This window comes from Myodes glareolus, chromosome 25 (genome assembly GCF_982192425.1).
Source record: "Myodes glareolus chromosome 25, mMyoGla1.1, whole genome shotgun sequence".
NCBI lineage: Eukaryota > Metazoa > Chordata > Mammalia > Rodentia > Cricetidae > Myodes > Myodes glareolus.
This window is the reverse complement of record NC_142050.1, coordinates 33566573-33590385: the sequence shown is the minus strand read 5'-3', so window position 1 is coordinate 33590385 and position 23813 is coordinate 33566573.

The window sequence follows — 23813 nt, the reverse complement described above, 5'->3', positions numbered from 1 at the left end:
GAGTTTGATTATTAGTCTTCAGTCCCTAGTCTGGGTCCACTATTCCACAGGCCTCTGCTTGTTAAGCATGTATTCCTTTAAACATGAAAGTACAACATCTATTTCTAGACAAGGAGAAATAGGTTCTTCTTTCAATTATTTTTTATAAGCCATTGGAATTGGAGTGTACATTTTCCAGTGCTCATAATTCATAAATTCGATTGTTATTGAGGTTCTTGATATATTAATTCTGCTGTTTAATGAACTAGCTTGCTCTAAAGATATTAAAGCTTGCTATTGAGTCTCGCATGGCGTGCTGTGTTCACCCTGTCTCCTGCCTATATATGCATTCGCCCAGAGAATTAACTTATTAAGTCAGAGTCCCAGAAGAGGAAAACATTTAATCCAACTGCTTATAACTTGAAACAAATGTAGTAATTGGCTTGGGCATAGAACTGAAACAGCCAGCTATAATATTAACAGATAACTTGACAAAATGTATGTGAAATGCTGTTATAATATGCTGCTTATTGCTGTATTAAAATATTCAAATATTAGCCAATATGATCATGTTTGCATGCATTTTAAATCAAACATCTGTTTTGCACTCTTTTAGGGAAGGATTTGTATAATTGATTCCCTTCTTTGTTTTGAATTAGGCTAAACAGACAGCAGAAAGCTCACAGGAGCTGTTCAGACACCTGGGGTAAAAACAAAAAAGAGCTCTACTTTTTGATGTTCATTAAAAACCATTTCCCAGAAGTATTTTTGCGGGAACTGTTTGAGGAGCTGCAGCAGTTTGGTTGTTCCAGCAGTGAGGTCTTGTTAAAATGGGAGAGAACAGGCGAAGCCAGGGAAGAAATGGAATTCAAAGAATTTTAAACTAAAATGCAATTTTATCCTGACGCTCACACTATCAAAGCCCTATGCAAGCTTCCATAGTGACCAAAAATCTAATAGGCCATGCTCCCCCATCCCTGACCCACCAAAAGCTCCATCTCTTCCACAATCAGGTTCACAGGGTCATGAGGGAGACTGTCTTCAAACGGGAGCTCACCAAGGCCAGCTGGACTGGGAGTGATGGAGCATGTGATCAAAATGGACACTCTGAACGTGGTGGGCAATGAAGGCTGACTGAGAAGCCAAGGACAATGACATTGGGATTTAATTCTGCTGCATGGTCTAACTTTGTGGGAGCCTGGTTTGTTTGGCTGTTCACCTTTAAAGACCTGTATGGGTGGGGGAGGACCTTGGACTTCCAAGACTAGAGAGGGAGGGGGAGGTGGGGAGGGAAAGATGGGGAGGGGGAGGTGGGGAGAGGGAAGGAAAAGGGAGGCGGGGAAGAGGTAGAAAATTTTAATAAATAAATAAATATAAGCCATGACGATAACTCAACAGCTAACAATACTGTTACGTGAGTGATGTTCCTTTCCAATAAAGGGAGCTTAACAAACTCTAAAAAAAAAAGAAAAGAAAAGAAAAGAAAAGAAAAGAAAAGAAAAGAAAAGAAAAGAAAAGAAAAGGAAAGGAAAGAAAAGAAAAGAAACACCCAGGAACGTTTCTCAGCATTTTGGTTCCCTATACCTAATGGCCTTTATAAATAAAACAAATTTTAAATTTTATATCCAGGAAAGAAGAAAAAACAAAGGCTTTACAGACAGGAAGGAAGGAAAGGAGAGAGAGAGGAAGGGAGGGAAGGAGGAAGGAAGGAAACAAAAATTCTAAATTTGTCTAGAGAATTTGGACATGCACAGAAGGTTAGGTCAAGGACAGAGCATGGTCACACAGTATTACATCTATTATATTAACAATAGATAGGACCAGTTGGGTTAATTATGTAGACATATGCAAGGGGTTCCCCCATGAAAACACAGAAACTCTGCCTTCTACTTAACTTGTCCACCAATTTATTTTAAAAATAGACCACATATTAAGTCACAAAGAAAATCTCAACCAACCTAAAAAATAGTAACTCTAAATCTAACAATCTCATCTCTCAGTACAATGAAATTGGAAATAAATAACAATAGTAAGCAAAACCTATAATATTCAGAAGTATTTAATTTCTCATGAAAAATTTGGTGATCAAGAACAAACATTTCAATTGACTAATAAAAAAGCTTAATGTAAATATTAAGTGATAAAAGCAGCATGCAGAGGAAACATCATAACTATAAATAAGTATTAAAGAAAAGGAGGTATGGGGAAATAGCTCAGTTGGCAATGTGCTTGCCATGTAAGCATGAAGAACTGAACTCAGATCTCCAGAACTCACACAACAAGGGCAAATACACACAGTCGAATGACGATAAAACAGTCACAAATAGCAAGAAAGTAAAAATAATCACAGGATAATGATCTAGCATGCTTTCTGATGCTGTGTTAAACACCATGGCCAAAAGGAACTTGGGAGGGAAGGGTTTATTTGCCTTACACATCTGATCACAGTCAATCTTTGAGGAAAGTCAGGGTAGGAACCACAGAGGTCTGCTGCTTCTCAGCGTGCTCTCCATGGCTTTGCACAGCCAGCACAGAAAACACTTAACCTCATATAAAATAATACATTGAAAACGGTGCAATCATTTTATAGATCAAAAGTTAAACATTTGCAATTTCGTATGTTTTAACCCATCTGAAATTTTAGGTTAAATGGAGATATTCAAAACTATGATAAGGAATAATTATAACATGAGCTAAATGTTAATATATGAGGGTTTTCACCTAAGACCATGATTTTTACTAAATTCCCTGCAAAGAATTTCCTGGAAACCCTGGTCAATACTATAAATAATCACAGTGATAGTTAATATTTGCTCAATCCTATTTCTGGGCACTGTTATCAATCTGTTATACATGTTACCTCATTGGATGCCTCCAGAAGTCTCATGGACCAATATTCATACTTCCAGATTACAATGGAGATATTAAATCTCAGAGAGGTTTGGTGACTTTGTAGCATCACAGAATCCAAACTGAACCCAGAAACTTACTCCTTCCTACTATGCTTATACTGTAAGAAAATAGGTAGACACATATGGAGGATTCAGAGATAAAATTGTATAAAAATCTTACATCTGAAAAATAAATAAACCAACCATACTTACCCGGCAGGGGTAAGTAATCATAAAAAAATCAACCAAAAACATTCTAAACCATTAGAAAAAAATCATAATTCAGTACGTGACTGCCACAATAATGTATCAAAGTCAATGACATCCTCGTACAAGTCATATAGATAGATATCAGTACACACAAACACATGCACACACAGACATACACACGTACATTTTGACATCAGACATGGAGATGCAGAGTTTGGTGTTTGCCCAGCTGCTTTTCAATCTTGCTTTGGTCCACTATTTCCTCACTATGCTCCTTTCTCTGCATTTTGGAACAATTATATGTATGCTGTGCAATTACATGATGAAAAGATGGGATCTGTTTTTTATTTTGACTTTATAGGGGATTACATGTATGTGCACGCACATGTAGATGCATACACATACTTGCAAACATACTATGTAGGAAGGATTGGAAGTGAGAAGATTCTTCATCAGGAAGGTTCTGCTCATTTCTGGTTTAATCTTTCTGTTCATAATCATTTAAATAAATAAATAAATAATAAATTCTAGATTTTAAGATTATTTTATAAATAAACATATACATATTATGCAGTTATCACAACAGAAAGATATTTTTAATATCTAAGAATAAATGCAACAGAAAATCAGCAGTTGAGATGCATGAAAGAAGACTTTAATTTATTACAAAGTCTTATTCTTATGAGATAATCGCCTCTGTGGGAGCAGGCCCAAGCCAGTGACCTTCTCAGGAGCGGGCCTAAGCAAGCGACCTCCATGGGAGCAGGCCTGAATGGCTTCTGGGACTACAGATCAACTTCTGGGATTGCAGAGTAACCTCTGGAAACACCAAGCAACCTCCATGAATGCTAAGCAACCTCTAGAGTAACATAAATCATGGTCCCAACTCAACCATGAGGAAAAACCATCTGAGCCTTGGATCCACTTGCATCTGGAAGAGTGATCACCAGGGACACATCACCAACTACACCAATCAGAGGAAAAGATGGATAGACAAGGTAAGAGAACACTTAGCACCACAAAGAGCAACATGGCACCACCAAAAACCAGTGGCTCCACAACAGCAAGACGTGAACACCGTAATACAGATGAAACAGAAGAAAATGGCCTAAAATAACTTTAGGAGAATGTTTGAGGCCCTTAAAGCAGATATGAAAAATTCCCTCAAAGAAATGGGAGCAGAGACAAACAAAAAATTGGAAGAAATCAACAAATCACTTAAAAACAAGAAAAACAATCAAACAGTTGAAAGAAACAATTCAAGATTTGAAAACTGATATATACACAATAAAGACAACACAAACAAAGGGAATTCTGGAAACGAAAAATATGGGAAAATAATCAGGAACCACGAATGCAATACAGGTGATGGAAGAGAATCCCAAGCATTAAAGATACCATAGAGGAAATAGACTCATTGGTCAAAGAAAACATTAAATCAACAAAAAAACTTAACATAGAATATCTAGGAAATATGGGACATCATGAAATGACCAAACCTAAGAATAATAGGGGTAGAAGAAGGAGAAGAACTCCAAGTCAAAAGCACAGAAAATGTATTCAACAAAATCATAGAAGAAAACCTTTCCAACCTAAAGAAGGATATCCATATAAAGATACAACAACCTTACAGGACACTAAAACAGACTGGATCAAAAAAAATCCCCTTATCACATTAGAATCAAAACACTAAACATATAGAATAAAGAAATAATATTAAGAGCTGCAAAGAAAAAAGGTCAAGTAACACATAAAGGCAGACCTATCAAAATTACACCTGACTTCTCTATGGAAACAATGAAAGCTAGAAGGTCATGGTCAAGCATTATGAAGACATTAAGAGACCATGGATGCCAGCCCAGATTACTATACTCAAAACTTTCAATCGCCATAGACAGACAAAAAAAAAAAAAAAAAAAAAAAAAAAAAAAAAAAAAAAAGATATTCCAGCAAAGTTCCTTTTGTAAAAGGAGATGGTTCCAAAGATTAGGACATGTACTTTCCAGGAGCTTCCCAGGGAGTAGGGTATGTCTGCCTACCACACTGATAAAGAAGAAAAGAATAACATAGAGAAGGAAGGATGAACTGAGAGCCAGGACTTCTGGAGCGCCTCATCTGAGGTCAGAATCATCACCTGACCGGAATGCAGACTCCCAGCCCTGGCTATATATTGGCATGGTAGTTTGAATGTAATTGGCCCCCATAAGCTGACAGAGAGTGACATTATTAGGAGGTGTGGCTTTGTTGAAGTACGTAGGCCTTATGGGAGGAAGTGTGTCACTGTGGAGGTGGACTTTGAGGTCTCCTGTATGCTCAAGTTATGCCCCATTGTTTCAGACACTTCTGTTGCCTGAAAGATGTAGAACTCTCAGCTACCTCTCCAGCACCATGTCTGTCTGCATGCCACCATGTCCCATAATGGACTGAACTTCTGAACTGTAAGCAAACCCAATTAAAGTCTTTCCTTTAGAAGAGTTGCCATGGCCCTGGTGTCTCTGCACAACAATATAAAAACCCTAACTAAGACAACCAGGAAGCTCTTAAGCAGCCTAACACCCACTCTAACCCTCAAATCAGATACATATGCGAATTTCTGAAAACAGACACAACAGAGTTTGTCTGGGGTTCTGGGATTGACTCCAGAGCCTCCCACGCATGCGTAGAACAAATGCTCTACCAAGCTACACTCTAAAGGCCAAGGTCATTTCAGTGATTCCTAGGAAACTCCACGCTTGAGAACCTCCGGAGCAACACTTGGTGATTGCTGAAGACCTCTTCCGGTGGTGGTATTATTTTTGAATGGGAAGGGAGCAGGATTTCCTCTACCGGGCTGACTTCTGCTTCCAGACCCTTTCCCACCAGACACCGCTTCCTCCACCCTTTCTCCCCAAGCTCTTGTGTTAGGAACCAGACCACCGTCTCCAAGCTGTCGGGAGCCAGTGCATCATCTGAATGAGCTCCCATCCTTCTGGGAGACATGAGTTATTGCCAGACTGTGGCACAATGCCCAGCTGACCTGACACCACAGGGATAGCAAGCCACCTCCACTAGCCATGAAACCCCATTGGGTTATACCTGACCTGGTTCAGGAGTTTTCACACAGCCCCTAGGCCTTCCTTTGTGTTACAAATACCTTTTGTTGCCCTAAGTGAATCATCACTGAGAGTTTCCCATGGGTACAAAGCCTATGTAAAACTTGGTTTAGAGGAACCCCAGAAAACCATGGTACCTCAAAATCAAGTATTTGCACCTGGTATTGTATTGTCTGGAAGCTTCTCTCAGTTTGTTTGGAGATATGGAAATCTACTAGCTAAAGTGTCAATATAGGACAAAATAAAGATGCTGGGAGGTGAAGGCAAGGCGCTTCAGTTCACCAAGACTAAGACCCCGGCAGCCGCAGAGGCTAAATTCATTCTCAATGTGTCTCTGAATCTTTATTTCTCGGACCCGTGTGAACCAACACATTCGCGCTGAAGTATTCGCGACACTAGACCCTCTTCCGTCATCATCCCTAAAGTGTGGCGATCCCCTCTCCTTTAGCAGCCCTCCAGAAATCAACCAGAGCAATAGAAAGAAACGTACAAATATCGATAGCACACCTCCAGGTGGAAGTAAGGTCGTGGGGTGGAAGGAGGGAGGTGTACAGAGGGCTATAAAAATTGAAGAGTTAAAACTGAGCACTGTTATGTCCAAATCCACAAGGTACCCGCAAAAGTCAAGAAGGAAACCGAGTTCCCGTATGTAAAAGCAAAGAGCCTTTATTTTAATCAAGTCTTTCTTTTAACGCAAACTCGATCTCTCTGTGAGTCCAATATATTGGAATAAGCGGAGAGCCCCGAGCTCAATTAGAATTGGGTTTTTATAATAGTAAAGGTGGGGGTGAAGGGTCTCTGAGGTTTAGGACCCCTGATTGGCTGGCATTTGTCTAGGGGTGTCCTGGTGAGGTGCGATGACAGGTGGACCTATCTACAGCAGTTGGAGTGTTAGGCATTTCCTTTAATGGTCTGCTCTTCAGCGGTGGTTGGGTTATCTCAGCTTGTGGTTCCTCTGGCAACCAGGTATTGCCTCGGGGTAAACTACTGAGCCTCAGATCTCTTATTAAATTTATCGAGGGCCGTGTTCTACTCTGGCAGATGATAATGGTTGGAAATAAAGAACTTCCTTTGGGTGACCTGTCCATACTTAGCTTATCATGGCTGGCCCCCACAAGCCCCGTAGTTCATACCTGTAATCCCAGCACTTGGGAGCCTGAGGCAAGAATATCTCTGTGAGCTCAAGGACAGCCTGGCCTTTTAACTAAAACTCTGTCCAGAAAGAAAGAAGAAAAGAAGGCAGGCAGACAGGGAGGGGAGGGAAAGAAGGAGGCAAGAAGGGAGAAAACTTTGAGGAGTTACAGGGTTAATTTCGAGTTGAGTAAGTATGTGTATGCGCTTGTGTCAAACTGGGTGAGTGAAAAGTGATGATAATTTCATCATTGAAGAACTAATTTAAAATACTAGCATTAAAAAGTAGTACCAAGTAAGTATTGTGAGTCACTTATTTATGTATCAAAAAGATGATTATTTTACCGCATGAATGCACATACACGTGCATCAGTATGGATCAAATTGATTTATAAATTGCATCTGATAGGGATTCTTATATTAGTCATATGAAATATTAGTAATTCAGTGTTAAAAATTACTCTCATCTATTAACATCTTAAAGAATTAATAAAAGAGTTTTATTTAGTTAAACATATCTATAATGATTATATTACATGTATCCAAATATCATTGATAATTTTTAATCTAAGAGCCTCGAACCCACTGCTTGTCTATCATATATTTGTCTGCTGACAACTGAATCCTATGGCCATTCCTAACAGTCTTTTAACCATACCTGACCAATAAGATGTGGCCTCGTAATGAGTCATAAGCTGAAAGTATTGTCAGGACGCAGCGTATTGCTATGGCACACTTAATATCCATTTTTCCAGCAGGGGGCTCTCTCACCATTAAAAGTACAGATAGGAAAAGTCTGAACTGATACAGCCTCAACAATTCATTTGCTCAAACAAAAATATTACTGAATTCCACCTAACTGCTACACTGTTATTTTCTGGAGATGCAATACAAAGGCCTTTGTCCCCATGGAAATCAGTTCTTGCGGTGTCTGAGTCTTGGCTACCTCCACCACAAATCATCATTGTTTCCAAAGTAAAAGCTGTTATAATGAGAACATCCATTTGGGGAGAGGGTGATTTGGATTGCTGGGAAAGTAAGTGCTTTGGAAATAGCTTTGGGCACACATTACATTTGGCCCTGTGCTCTGTGCTCTGAAATGTGTTGATTCATGAAACTAAAAGTGAGATTGCCTCGGTTCCTCCGGTGCCCTCTTCTGAGAATCAGCCGGTATTAGGTTCTGAAAGAAAACTGATCTAGAAGTCGAAGATTCCTGGGCTAATGACGTCAGGATTCTATGCCTGGGATCTACAGTCCTAGGTGTAATAAGTGACCCTGAAACCATGTTTCAGCTGCAAAGTCTAGTAAAATTGCAGCGCAACGAGAAATTCCAGAAAATTTGAAAACTTTCAGATTTTAATTTTTTTCTTCCAAATGAAAAATTAGTCCTCTGTGCCTTATGGTTAGATCCATCTTACAATGCAGATCATTTGCTTTCATAATAAAATGTCAGTGAGATTGGTGATGTTGTATAAATCACTAAAACATGGTGGCAAAAGTTCCGATCTTTCTTCTTAACTTTTCAGGCCAAGCTATTCAAATGCCAACGAATATGCATAATTGATCTAGGACACAGCATCTCATTCCACAAATCCAATGCTTAGAGCCCAGGAAGAATTCAGGATTGTCCTTATATCATGTAGTGCATACTTAAGACATTGTCTCGGGTTCAGGTCTTAAAGATCCAAAACCAAAGCATCTTGGGATGAAAACTGAATCTTGAGAAGTCACCAATCCAAAGTCCTGCCCAAAGTGAAGGCCGCTTGAGTGCCACCTTTGGAGGAGTACCATCCAAGTGGTGCCAGCACTGATTTCTCTCAACCCTGAAGGTGTCTGCTCCTTCCTCAAGACGTTCTGATCCTTAGGAGCCTAGAGAGAGATCATTTCTCACTGCTTCCTGTTTAGTCGTCTGAGGCCATAAAGAACTGTGCCACAGTTATTTGAGACTGATCATTATAAATCCCAGTTCTCAACTTATCACCCAGTCTCCAAAGGGTATACAGGGTTTCTCTTGACATCTCCCATTGAATTCGACCCTAAGCTTAAATGTGTGCCAAATGTGTGGGATTATCACAGCTTAACCCAGCAAGTATGGAGTACAATGGGATGTACAGAGACCCAACCACAAGTCTATCCATTCCTGTCCCCCTCTCTCTCTCTCAATCCCTCCTCCCACCTCCAGCTAGTGCCTTTTGTTTTGCTTTGTTTGATATTTTTGTCTTCTGAGAAAGGGTCTTATGCTGTGGACCCAGATGACCTGAATTCAATTCACTGTGTAGACGAGGGTGTCCTGGAATGTGGCACTCCTCCTGTCTCAGACTCCTAAATGCTAGGATTGCAGGAATGAGCTTCTACTTCTGTTTCCATTTCTCAAAAAAGCAAACCTTACTTATGGATCAGAATGGACATTATTCTATAGCTGGGTAATTTAAAGCAAAACCACCTCTCATGCCATTTCAGTCTTGTAAAGACTTTTCACTGTAGCCAGTTCCATAAACTAGAGAAAATCAACCGCACTGGGGAGATGGCTCTGCAGATGGAAGTAGTAGCCATGGAAGTCTGATGACCCGAGTTCAATCGTAGGATTGATGCTGAATGCAGGAGCCTACATTTGTATCCTCAGGACCCCTAGAGAGAGATGGGAAGTGGATACAGGAGAATCACCCAGAAGCCCCCAGGCCAACTAGGCTGTTGGTATGCAATGCAGCAGCAGAAAAAAAGAGAGACTAAAGTTAATGTGGTGGAAGGGGACAACTACTCCCAAAAGTTGTCCTCTGATGTCCACATGGACACTGTGGTACCAGGTCAAACACACACACACACACACACACACACACACACACACACACACACAAAATAGGACGCAAAACTGAGAAGGTAAAGAAAATTCATTTGTTTATATCACAGCAACAGAAATCAACTCAGTAGTTTCAAATGTCAGCATCCCCTAAAGGAAAAGGGGGCTCAAGTTAATTGGGTTCGAGTAGATCAATGTATACTAAGCAGCTTAGGGCTTTCTTGGAGATTAATCATTACCAGAAGGGAAATACACTCCAAAGTTGAAAGATAGAACTAAAAAGGATCTTTGGACTCAGACAATAAACATACCAAGAAAACATCCAAGAAGTCTTCATTCAAATCACTTTGATTGATAAACACAATGTGAATGCACTGATGCAAATAATGTTTTTTTGAAAGACCCACTGCAACAATTTCCAAATAATGTTCAGTTCCTAAAACTAATTTTAGCTAATTAGCCATTCTCAATCTATCTAGCCGACCAGACAGGACTGTGTCCTTTAAGACACACTAAGCTGCTCAGCAAGCCCTCAAAATAGCCCTGGGTGGAAAGCCACAAAGTCAAGATTGGCAGATGTGCAGAATTAAGCACCAGCCCCCAGCAGCACACATGCGATGGTCTCCTGTATCTTCTCAGCAGAAACCGGCTGCGTGCTCCCCTACTGTCTGAGCATCAGAAGATGACTTCAGAGTCAAAAATAATTGATAGGTTTTGGTACCTTCAGAAAATTTTTGTCAAATTAGCAACACTCATGCCCCTTCACCCTGGGCGTATTCAATTTGATGAGATCCCAATCTTTCCTTCACCCTCCACTTCCTTTGAAGGCATGAGACACTAAGATAATTGCTAATACTATACCTACTTGACTGGAATGGCTTCTCTTTAGCCCCATCCTCCAACCATTTCCCAATGGGCATCTTATTCACCTCCGCTCTGCAGATGAGAAAACTGAGTGCCGGAGAAGGGAATTCACTTATTGAAGGTCACTAAGCTAGGAGATGACAGAACTGGAATTTGAACCCAGATCTGACATCAATGTTTAAATGAGGTAGTTATACAGAGTATGTTAATCATGAGGAATAAGGCATCTCCATAATGCTGGACTGGAAGAAGAGTACTCAGCCTGGAAGCAACTCTTCCTCTTTTGGACAATTTCCTTGAACCCCAACCAATTATGAATATCTAACTTACTAAACTCTTTGGTGGTTTAAATGAGAATGGACCCCATGGATTCACATATTTGAAAACTTGCTCCCCAGTTAGTGAAACTGTTTGAGAAGAATTAGGGAGTGTGGCCTTTTTGTAGCTGGCATATCTCTGGGAGTGGACTTTTAAGTTTCAAAAGACTCACACAGTTCCCATTACTTCCTCTGTCTCTCTGCCTCAGAGTTGTGTCTCTCAGCTACTGCCCCAGCACCATGCCTGCTTGCCTGCTGCACTGTTCCCACCATGATGAGCCTAACCCTTTGACACTGTAAGCCTCAACTAAATGCTTTCTTTTAGAAATTTCTTTGCTTATGCTGTCTTGTCCCAGCAATAGAAAATAACTAAGACACACTCGTTTACAAAGTCTTAAAATCTTTTCACATTCAATGTTGAGATCCAGATCCATTATCTTTCCTCTACGAAGGTCGCATTATGGATAAGTCGGAAAATCGGGCCCTGTATCGGTTTCACTGGCTAGACCATTGTAGTTACTACTCTCTCTAACTCCACTCCATCAATGCTAAAGTAAAAAACATAATAATAATGCTTCCAACTTCATGAAGTTGTCCTAGGTTGTAAATGAGGATACAATACATCTTAATCTTTGCAAAGTATTATGCAAACCCTATGTATTCTATGTATTCGTTGTGATTGAGTGGTGAATAGTGGCTGAGCAGAGAATCTTGGTAACCCATCCTTTCATGACTAAACAATAATCAGATGCAAACAGAGAAAAGGAATTTTCCAATGTAAATTTTCAAGATTTGGCAAACACACACTGTAACATCTTAAACTATATTGTTCCTATCATTTTATTTTATTTGTTCTAACAAGTACAGCAAACAATGACTTTGCTAAGACTGATTCCCTATTAACCTCGCTAGTATAAAGCACTCAGTTTTTAAAGTGTATATGCAGCAGGTAATAAGCACAGATATATGCAATTGTTTCTTAAGAAATGTTTGTTTTCAATTTAGGCTTTGAAGTAAGGTGGAGAACTAAATTATGTTATTTTAAACGGCCTTGGTCAGGTAAAATTCTCAGTATAGGTAATGTATTAGGTAATAGAAGCATAGTTATAAAAAAAAAGAAAATGAATTTTTATAAGCATTGGACCTGAATTGTTATCGTTTCTCTATAATCTACAATGAGGACAAAGACGATTATGGAGATAAGAGATTGTCACCCATATTAATTGCATAGCATTTTATCTGCAGTTAGACGAACTTTGTTATTACATTATTTTTAATATAGGACTTAATTCTATCTTCTTTTTTATAACCAAGAAATAAGATGCGTGAGTCCAAAAAGATACAAACTTAAAATTTAAATTCTTTCACCTCTTCATATTGTTTTGAGATTCCATGTTTATGAAATACTGTTTAAGGATATGTTTGAGGCTCTTGGCCCCACACATAATCCACATATGGGGTGTCCCACTCAATCTCCTTTTCCTTTATCCTAGTACTGAACTACAATTTTGGAATTTCCTTCACTCCAAAATCTGCAGCTATCTCCTGTTTCCCTCTTATCCACCCAAATCTTCCCTAGCTGCATCCCAACTATCTGCAGATCAAATCACTTCCTTCATTCAGGAAAGGACAGGCAGAAAGAATATCATCCATCTTCATCTTCAAAAGAAAAATATAATCATGGAAACAGGCTTAGCATGTTCCTTGTCTACAAGCAGAGATGCCAAGTGGTCATAAGCAGCCATCTATGTGTGTGTTCATTCATTCAGAGGTTTATGCATTCATCCATACTCCAGTCCCAACTTTGTCTCTCACTGGCTTTGTTGCCTTCAGCGACTTAACCTCTCCATGCATTTTTGGATTTGTGAAATATACAAAATCATTGAATCTGTTCTAGAGGATCATTGGAAGAAGTTATTGAATTAATGGATATGATGTTACATACATGTCTATATAAGTGTGCTTCTTGTTATTACTTCTGCTGTTGTTGGTTTATTATTCATTAAACATTTACTGATCTCTACTAGTATTGTGATGCCAGGCCTTATAGAACAGCATTGATCAAAGGAACACAGAAAATCCTCATGGAATCTACAGAATCTACATAAAGTAGATCATTCCACGGAAGTATTAAGACAGAGAAGCACATACAAGTATGATATAAATACCTAAAAGATGACTATCCTATCCTCACACAAAAAAAAAATCTTGGACCTGCCCACCAGGTTTCTGAGCACCTGCAGTGCTGTTTCTCCCAAGGAAGGCACCGGCTCTGTGACCAATCAGTAACCGAATCCTGACTTGCTCACCTGAGGCCTCTATGTCCTAATGCCATTGATTTGATTCCTGCCCTCTGCAGTCCTGCTTCTGATTACCCTGTTGAGCAACCTCCAAAGCAGCATCATAACACTGCTCCTGGGAAGTCACATCTCTGCCCTGATTGCTCAAAATCAACAGTCTGTCCCCTGTGCCCTTTGTCACCCGTGGTTTAAAGCCCCTCTCTCCTCTATACCCTCCATATATTCTTTTAGACACCAGTGTCTGGTTTTTGACGTTTCCAGCACAGCCTCTGCTACTTGCAGCTGTATCCACTTACTCCACCTCTCTCAATCTTTACCATCTCACCAGTCAAAGGGAAACCAAATGTATCATAGCATTGAGGGGCTTAAATGGGATTAAGCCTTTCAAACAACTTACAGAATCTTAGGACTCAATATATAGACTCATTCATTCAGTAATACTTATTTCCAGGCACTGAAGATATTTATGCAAGAGATAAAGAAGACAAATTATTTCTTCATTGGTAAGGTTTATACCCTATAGTGTATTAGCTACTTTTCTTTTGCTGTGATAAAATCTCATAACCAAGGAAACTTAATGAGAAAGAGTAATTTGTTTTGGCTACAGTTCCAGAGAGTCTGTAATGGCAGGGGAGGCATGACAACAGGTGACTGGAGCTTACGTTTTTCAACCACAAATATAAAACAGAGACAGTAAATTGGAAGTGGGGTAAGTGTTACAGCTCAGAAGAAAAGGTATCCTGGCAGCCGGGAGCCAAGGAATACCACATGGTCACACCACACAACAAACCTCACACAGAGGTTTATTGGGAGGGAACAAACAGGCAGGTGGCCATCTCTGCTCTGGTGACAAGCAGCAATGAATTGAACAGGATACAGGGCTTATATAGAGTTTTTTGGGGGAAGCGGTAGAACTTTGGTGGGAATCTATGTTCAGAGATTGGGCTTTTTAGTCTATAGGGTGGGAGCAGTGTCCAGTAGTTAGGGAAGTTACAGTAGTATGTGGGTGGAGCCTGGCAGTTAGAGGTCCTCAGGGGAGGGGCCTGACGACTTGTGTGACTCGAGGGACTTACAAGTAGAACAAGACTATGATCTCTCAGAGCCTACCCAAGTCACATACTTCCTCCAGCAAGACTGCATCACCTCCCCAACCAGTGCCACCACCATTAGGAACATTTCTTATTCAAACCACCAAAAACAGAGAAAACCAGCTATCAAGTTAATTACAAATTGTAATGAGAGCTATACAAGAAACAATACAAACTGATGAGATAAAACACTTTTTTTTTAACTGTAGATAGAGTGGTCAAGAAAGAAAGAGAATAAGAGGTAACTAGATGTTTATAGAGGTGCTTACTAGGTGTTTACAGAGATCCTGACTTGGGAAGAGCTAACATGCTGGACAAACTTCACTGCAGCTAGAGCATACGAGGATAAGAACTAAGACACATGTGAGGTTGTAGAGAACCTTCTAGCTTTCCACAGTAAGTGATTCGGATATTTGCTGTAATCTGATCTCTCCCTCCTATCACTACCTACAGACCTTAGTTTTGTGTTTTGGATGCCAAAGAACTGTAACTGCACAAAATCTCAGGGATCTCTGCTTTAGGAAGTAGTCTTAACTATTTTGTTATGCAATAATAGGAGAAGGGCAAAGGTTACACATGATGATCTTCAGTTTTCTTCCTTCCCTTGCAGGGTAACTCTGAGGTTCAGCCCTATCTCTGTGTCTTTTCCTAGAGATGACCTCCAGTACCGTGGCTCTATGTTGTATTTATATGCTGTGACTCCCAGTTCTGTTCCCACCTCTCACTTCCATGAGATCTAGCCCACTCTTCTGGCTATTTAATTGTCTAAAATATATGTTCTACAAGTTGGATATGACGTTGGTTGTTTTGAAGAAGACGGGTTGTGGTGAGCAGCAGGAGATCCTTACAATGTCTTGTCTATCAACACTCCCTTGTGGAATGAAAAGCAAGGCTCACAAGACTCACAAGGATCATGAGACACCCCCCGCCCCCAACAAGCACATCATGAGGCCCTTCTTCTCCATCAGATTTCAATCGTTATATAAGAGGCAAACAGTTGACTGGGATGAGACTTCTTAGAGGTGTAGCTTCCCATGAGTCATCCATACAGTGGCGTGGGTGCCTATGAGTTACCCTGGCTCCTGTACGATACCCCATTGGGCCTTTAAGCTGGACTTACAAGGAATCCTCTCTCTCTCTCTCTCTCTCTCTCTCTCTCTCTCTCTCTCTCTCTCTCTCTCTCTCTTTCTCCTCTATCTAGGGTGAATAAATAGAATCCAAGCTCCTTAACCTGGGTCCCCTTTTACCCTTACTCCTGTATAACTCCAGATATACGATCTTCAAACACATCATAAGGGTTGCCACCTTCCACTACATGCGCCTGTACCCTCAGCCGAGCACAAACTATCCCTAGGTCTTCAGAGATCGAGTATTCACTCTTCTCCTTCGGGTCCTGCTTTCAAATACTTCTCTGTTAGAGACATCTCCCCTAGCTCCTCATTTTAAAGAAACCCCTTCTGTTAGTTAGAGTTTCTATTGCTGTGATAAAGCATCAGGACCAAAAACAACTTCGGAGGAAAGGATTTATTTCATCTTACACTTTTAGATAGCAGTCTGTTACTGAGGGACATCAGAACTGGAACTCTAGCAGGGCAGGAACCTGGAGGCAGAAACTGGTGCAGAGGCCATGGAGGGCTGCTGCTTACTGGACTTATACAAAGGGTTATTTATTTGAGGGGGAAAAAAACTTACAGAACACCATCCTACACGACCAGGAAAGGAATTTAGTCACGGGAACCGGAATCCAAAGCGCGTGCACGCGACAGGGGGGGGGGGGCTGCCACTGATTTTTAAAGAGAGAGAGACCACATCCCAGTGGGCTGGTATCTCAAAAACTATTGGCTGAAGGAGCAGAAGGAGCTCCCGCAGCATTTCATCATGGCTTGCTCAACCTGCTTTCTTATAGCATGCAGAACCACCTACCCAGGGGTGGCGCTGCCCACGGTAAGTTGGGCTCTCCCACATCAATCCTCAATCAATAAAATACACCACGGGGCTTCCCATAGACCCATCTGGTAGTGGCATCTTCTTAATAGAGTTTCTGTCTTTCCAATGACACTAGATTGTAGCAAGGTGACATAAGATTGGCACTGAAACCCCTCAGTTTTTCCACCATTCTCACCAATAGCCCACTATTACTTTCTGTGATGACAGTCATGTACCAGAATCAGCACTGTTCTATACAGCGGCCATAAATAAGTCAAGCCACTGGTGGCTTCAGAGCTCTCAAAATGCAGATACCCTAGCTAAAACCCTGAAGTCTTTATCTTTGTTTATTCCTCTTAATTTTTAATTTTAAATAATCATGGGTACATGGTACAGGCACAGCTCTACAAGATCACACATTTAGTCTCCCCAGAACAACAAATACTACCTGAAGTTATCGTGTTCACTTCTGGCATCAGTCCCATGAGGATAAAGACCTGGTCTCCTTAGGAAAGTGGAAGACACACTGAAGATTTTATATAGATTATCCATTTTCTCGTAACAAACTACAACAAATTCAGAAGCTTAAAACAACACATTTGTTATCTTGCAGTTTATGTGGGCCAAGAATCCTAGGTATGGCTTAGCAGGTGTCATTTCAGTGTGGCTCACAAGTCTCAACGTGTTGGGGAGATCTTGGGTTTCCTCTGAAAGCTTGACTGACAAAGGACCTGCTTCCTTCTTACATGATTGGTGACAGAGTCCAGACCTTCACTACTGTCCCAGTGAGGTCCTCTACTTTTGGGTAGCTGGGAGCAGCCTTTGGCTCCTTGCTCCTCCAACATGGAAGCTCGTTTCATGATAGATTGCTTTGCCAACATGTGCAAGAAGAGAAGGAAATGGCTTGTTAACAGGATAGAGGTTACAGTCTCACCTAAACTAGTCATGGAAGTGTATCTCGTCACTTTTGCTGCATTGTTGGTTACTAACAAGTCATTGGGCCGGCTCCATTTTGAACGAGATAACTACTCAAAGAACGGACTGCCTGGAGGGCAGGCTCCTGAGGGTCCTCCTTACGAATCTGCTCAGCAAGGCTATTCTAAAACACATGTGCTAAACGAATAAATAGATGGATTAATTAGTGAATACCCTAATCTATCCTGAGTGAATAATGGTGTCCATGTAACACTTTATTCCTCCATGCATTCAGAATAGCTAAGACAGAGGCTCTTTCCCAGTGAAATCTGTCTTATTCAGGGTTGCTATCACTGTGAAGAGACACCATGACCATAGCAACTCTTTATAAAGGAAAACATCTAATTACAGTTTCAGAGGTTGGAGTAGGAGGGTCTTCTGTCTATGTGTTATTTTTATTGGTCAAATAAAGAAACTGTCTTGACCTTTTGATAGGACAGCAGCTTAGATAGGTGGAGTAGATCGAACAGAATGCTGGGAGAAAGAAAGCAGAGTCAGGCAGACACCATTGTCTCTCCTCTCCGAGACAGACGTAGGTTAGACTTACCCCAATAAGCCACAGTCACGTGGTGATATACAGATTATTAGAAATGGGTTAACTAAGATGTGAGAGTTAGCCAAGAAGAGGCTAGATATAATGTGCCAGGCAGTGTTTAAATGAATACAGTAATTATTTCGGGTGTAAAACTAGCCAGGAGCCAGGTGGCAGGAAGCAGTCCCCCGCTTCAACAAGAGGTTTAGTCCTTTATTGTCATGGCAGGAAGCAAGGCAGCATGCAGGCAGATGCAGTACTGGAGAGGTGGCTGAGAGTTCTACATGTTGATCTGCAAGCAACAGAAAGGAAACTGTCACCCACACTGGGTACAGTTTGAGCATATGAGACCATAAAGGCTGCCCCCACAGTGACACATTTCTTTCAACAAGGCCACACCTACTCCAGCAAAGTCACACCTCCTGATAGTGCCACTCCCTGTGGGCCATAGATTTAAACACATGAATCTATGGGGGTCATACTTATTCAAACCACTGCAAAAATCCAAAGATTCCTAGCAAAATAGGCTGACCTTTACTTGACAACTGTTAGGTGCATGGTCCCTGATGTCAAAATGCTTGTACTTAGCCGTGCATTTCTATACCAGCTGTCTACTTGGTGAGTTAATGAACGTGATAAATGCAGAACCATGCCTGGCACAAGGTTGGCCTTCAAGGTGCATTAACTATCGTTAGTATTACTACTGCTATGGCTAAATTTAATGTGGAATACAAATTTTCTGATTCTGTTACTGTGTAAAGTAACTTTCTCAAAGATGATCACATCCCTCTAGTTTCTTAGAAGCAACACAACCTTTTGCTGATGGACTTAACAAAAAAATAGAAAGTATTTTTTAAAGGGGGTAGGTTACAGAATTCCCGTGAGAGCTGGACAGAGGGGTACAGACTCCTGACTTGTGTCACCATGGCCTAAGGCTTGTTCCACCAACACCCTGCTCCCACCTACTGCACACAGCCAGCTGCCACTGCCTCACATTGCAGTTCACACAGTTCCCATATCACCGACTCCATCAGACTGGCATGTCAAACAGAAGCTGGATTGGATGTAGTTGTCATTTTAGTCTTCTGTGACTGGAGACAAGCTTGCTTTCTTCCCTTTCAATTTTTCAAAACATAAAAGAGCAAATGTCCACTACAGTGGCCAGTAATGATTTCTCCTTGATGAACACTTTTTTTTCAGTAGAAGATTAAAAATTCATTAAGTTCCTGTGGAGTTCTCTCAAAGATTTACATCCATCATTATATTTCTTTTCTAGGTTTAAATGGTAATTATGGAGCTGAAATAAAAGAATGGTCAAAATACTAGTTGTTTGGCAGATTTACTCTGTACTTCCATTTTTTTTAAATGGCTTTTCTTTCACCAGAAAATCACTGTGAAAATATATTTTTCCTCCAAGCCTCCTGCCTTTTCATCACCCACAGACTCTTCTAAGCTGTACATAATTATACATATTTGTGGGACACAAAGTGATGCTTTAATGCATGCATACATTGTATAATGATATAATCAGAGGATTCAGTGCATCATTAACCTCAAATGTTTATTATTTCCTTACTATAAAAGCATTCGAATCCCCTGTTCTAGTGACTTTGAAATACACAAGTTGCCTCCCTTTCAGGAGAGATTCAAAATCCTATCATCTGGATGCTTGGACTTGTCTCACTTTCTGAGAGACATTTTTCATCAGACGCTTCTGAATGGGTGGCCCTGGCTGTCATGATGAATCAGCTAAAGAAGTGACTTCAGATGCCATGTGTAAAGACAAATGGCCTTTCAAAACTGTAGCGCCATTGTACCCACCATGGGGCCTTGCTTATTAAAGGGAGGGACTTGAGACTTTCTGCTTCTACTCTATTGGTAGTATTTTAACAATCTGGGGTGTTTCTTCAGAGTCTGTTTTCTTGAAATCGTGATTACCCTCATTTTTTTTCTGATGTTCCTCGCCTGTAGAAGAGCATAAGTTTGGCAGTTTGATCTCATTGCTTTAAAAACAAACACACACTCACCTCCATATCTAAGGGTTCTACATCCACAGATTCAACCAAGCCTTGATCAAAAATAGAATTTTAAAAAAATAGCCAGGTGGTGGTGGTATGTGCCTTTAATCCTAGCACTTTAGAGGCAGAGACAGACAGATCTCTGAGTTCAAGGTCAGCCTGGTCTACAGAGCAAGTTCCAGGACAGCCAGGACTACATGGGGAAACCCTGTCTCAGGAAGAAAAAAAAAAAGGACAAGCCAAGGAAACCGCTCAGTAAGTAAAACATTTGCTATGAAAACGTAAGGAGCAGAAGAGTTGTGATCACCAGGACCACGTGAAAGCCAGTTAGGCATGGTGGCCAGCCTGGAATTCCAGCACACGGGGTGGAGTCAGAGCAAGCTAAATAAATAGACTAGCAGAAACGGTGAGTCCAAGTTCAATGAGAGACACTGAGTCAATTTATAAAGTAGAGAGCAATGAAGGCAGACACCCAAAGTCAACCCCGGGTCTCCACAATGTACATGCATATACACCTACCTGCCCACACACATGAGGACACATACACCTGAGGCATACCACACACATATATACATACACACACGTAAAAAAACATGCACAGATTTTTTTCACTATTCCCGTAATAATTATGTAGACCACATTTTTATTAGCTGTGATAACAGGCATGTGAAACTGTGGACAACAGCTGCCTGAAGCAGAAGATAACCGTTAATGTGGTTCAACACACAAGCTGTAAAATTAGCTAAAATATTATGAGGGTGGTTTGCGCACTTTTCTGTGGCTCATTTGTGCATTGTTCTCAAGCATGAACTTCATAGATGATGATCTCATGGTTCAATGTCAGAAGCTTGGGCACGCCTGAAAAATCAACCGTGGGAGGACATGCCCAGAGGAAGGTGACTACTATGACATTTTACATAAGGGACTGGAGCATGCATGCATTTTGTTATCTGAGGAAGGTTTTGAAACCAATAGCCCACAGTTACAGAATAACTATACCTTAATCGTTGAGGGGGATGTTGAGGTACAATCTGTGTATCAGGAGGTAAACTCAAGGCATGCTATCTTGGCTACTTAATTCAATTTTGTTTGTTTTAAATAATGGCTCTGCCTCTTTAAGGGCAATAGCTAATGTCTGGAGATAGGACGCTGAGGATGAGAGGCAATGCCCCTGGCAGCTAGTAGGTAGAGCTAGCAATGTCTCTAAACACCACACAGTATATATGACAGCTCCTTGAAACAAGCCATTAGCTCCCCTAAGATACTGGTGATGCTTCTAGATTCCCTTCTTCAGTCCACAGTTCAGCTCTCCCCTTTTTGGCTGAAAGACCTGTCTTCTAACTCCCAGGTCTGTAAAGATTTGTCTGCCTCTGCCTCCCAAATACTGGGATTAAAGGAATGTGCCACCTCCGCCAGGCTTAAAAAGCAAGATTGATCCTGACTGTTCACCCTCATCCTCCTGCCTGGGGCTGAACGAGATGAAAGCGTACTCTGATCTTTTGTGAACATTCTAAAGCATTTGTATTTGTTATGTGCACTAGAACCTGGGATTTTAACAAACTCAAACCCTGTTCCCACTCCTCCATAGTTGCCCGGCCCACTTTTCCCTACTACAGTACTAAAACCAAAGCGAACATCCACATCCACCACTGGGAGCTTGGAGAAGTGAAGGATCTCCCACTGCTTCATTTCCACACCTACAAGATGACACAATGACACAGGCTACTTCAGGAACTGCAGGCCTGGTGTTTAGGTAAAATACTGTAAGAACATTTGACAATCTATAAAGCAATAGAATATATTTAGCGTCATTCTTTTCCTTCCCACCTCCTTTCCATACTTTCCTCTCATGTAGTTAACATATCTAAGCCTCTGAAACAAAGGCACTAGACAAAGTATCAGTCAAGTATTTGTTCACAACACCACAATGTCCTACTATAACATACATTATTTATTTCTCCTGGCCCACCTCTATGTACAGTAAATCTCTTCAGGCATGTCTAGAAGAGCAGAGACCTAGTTATTATACAATTGGACGGTCTTCAAATTTATCAGGGAAAAATACATATTTTGTTTAGAATTTTTCTATGTGGTGCCTAGGAATAGAAAATAAAATGAATCATCATAAAATAAATTTCTCAGGAGAACAATATTATGGTGTGTGGCTGAGCAAAATTTTATATCAAATTGATCAAAGAAATAACAAATAAAAAGAACAAACTCTTATAATATTTAAAACACAAATATGTTCCTTATAAATATATTATACACACTGATGCATTTTTCCTGATTTTAATATTTATGAGACATTTTTATTGGTGACTTGGACAGTTTGCTTCATAAAAACAAAATTCATGGAAATTTGAACTGCTATCTTGTTTTTCCATTAATAAATCTCTCTGAAGCTTCCAGAATCATCCAAACTCTTCCCCGGAACACTGGAGCTCAAAATCTTTCAGTTAGAATTCAGTGCAGAATCTAAACACTTGAAGATTTTCCAAGGAGCTTCATTTTTCTCCATGTCCTATAGCATTGACTAGGAGAAGAACATGTTATAATCATGAAAGAGGGAGCAATCCGAGGTCTCTGCTGTTGAGCATGGGAGGGCATTGATGAGTTGACATGAAGCTTCACGGACACCCATTCTTCTCTCCACATCGTACTGCTCCCCTGGGTTACCTCCCAAAACAAAAACAAGAAACAGCACTTCAGAGGCTATGGAATGGATCAATCTACTCAGAACCAGGCGAATACAGTATTGATTACCCGGCTACACACATTAGTGTCTATTTGCCCACATTTCCTAGTAGCCTACCTATCGCTTTTATGAATTATGCTTCCCCTGCCACATGTGTGTTCTTTAGTAAGTAAATAAAAAAGCAAGACATTGCAGAACTATTATGTTCAAGAAAGGTATGGATATATATGGTTTGCTGTATGTGAGTTGAAAGTCCACTTCATAGAAAGCCCACTTCCCTCCAGCTACAGACTTGTTTGGGGGAAGTTATTCCCGGTTCGTCAGAGCAGCTTTACCTTGTCTCTCTACTGCTACTGTGGTTATGGACTCATGAAGGGAGATGGCTGTTTAATGGCACTCACATGATAGTTTAGTTTCCTTAAAGAGACCTTTAGTTGTGCCCGAGACTCAATTCAGCATGACAAACCTTGCCAGCTATACCTCAGACTTTTAAATCCACCATGTGGTTCTTCAGGGCCCATTTCAGTCATCCTTGTCACCTGTATGAAACAGCTTCACATTTGGCTTTTCAGATATAAGTTCAGGAATGCAAATTTAACATTTTAGAGATAATTTATTCCGACCCAGACTGTACCCAAAATTCAGCACCAGCAAAGGTTAACACTGGCATCTATGTGATTCCACATGGGTGTGGGTTAATAACAGAGAAAACAGTTTGCTTTCTAGTTTATTCAGTTTTCATCTACAGTAATGCATTTGGACCTCTGCCACTTATTTTTCTGTTGCTGTGATGAACACCTGGCCATAAGCAGCGCATGAAAGATATGGCTTAGGGTTCCAGAGAGGGGTCCATGGTGGTAAGGAAAGCATGGTGGGGGTCATCTGGAGCAGAAACTGGATGATCACATTTTGTCATAAAGGAATCCAAGAAAGTCAACTGGAAGCATACTGAGACTGTGTACTCTCAAAACTGTCCCCAGTGATGAGCTTCCTTC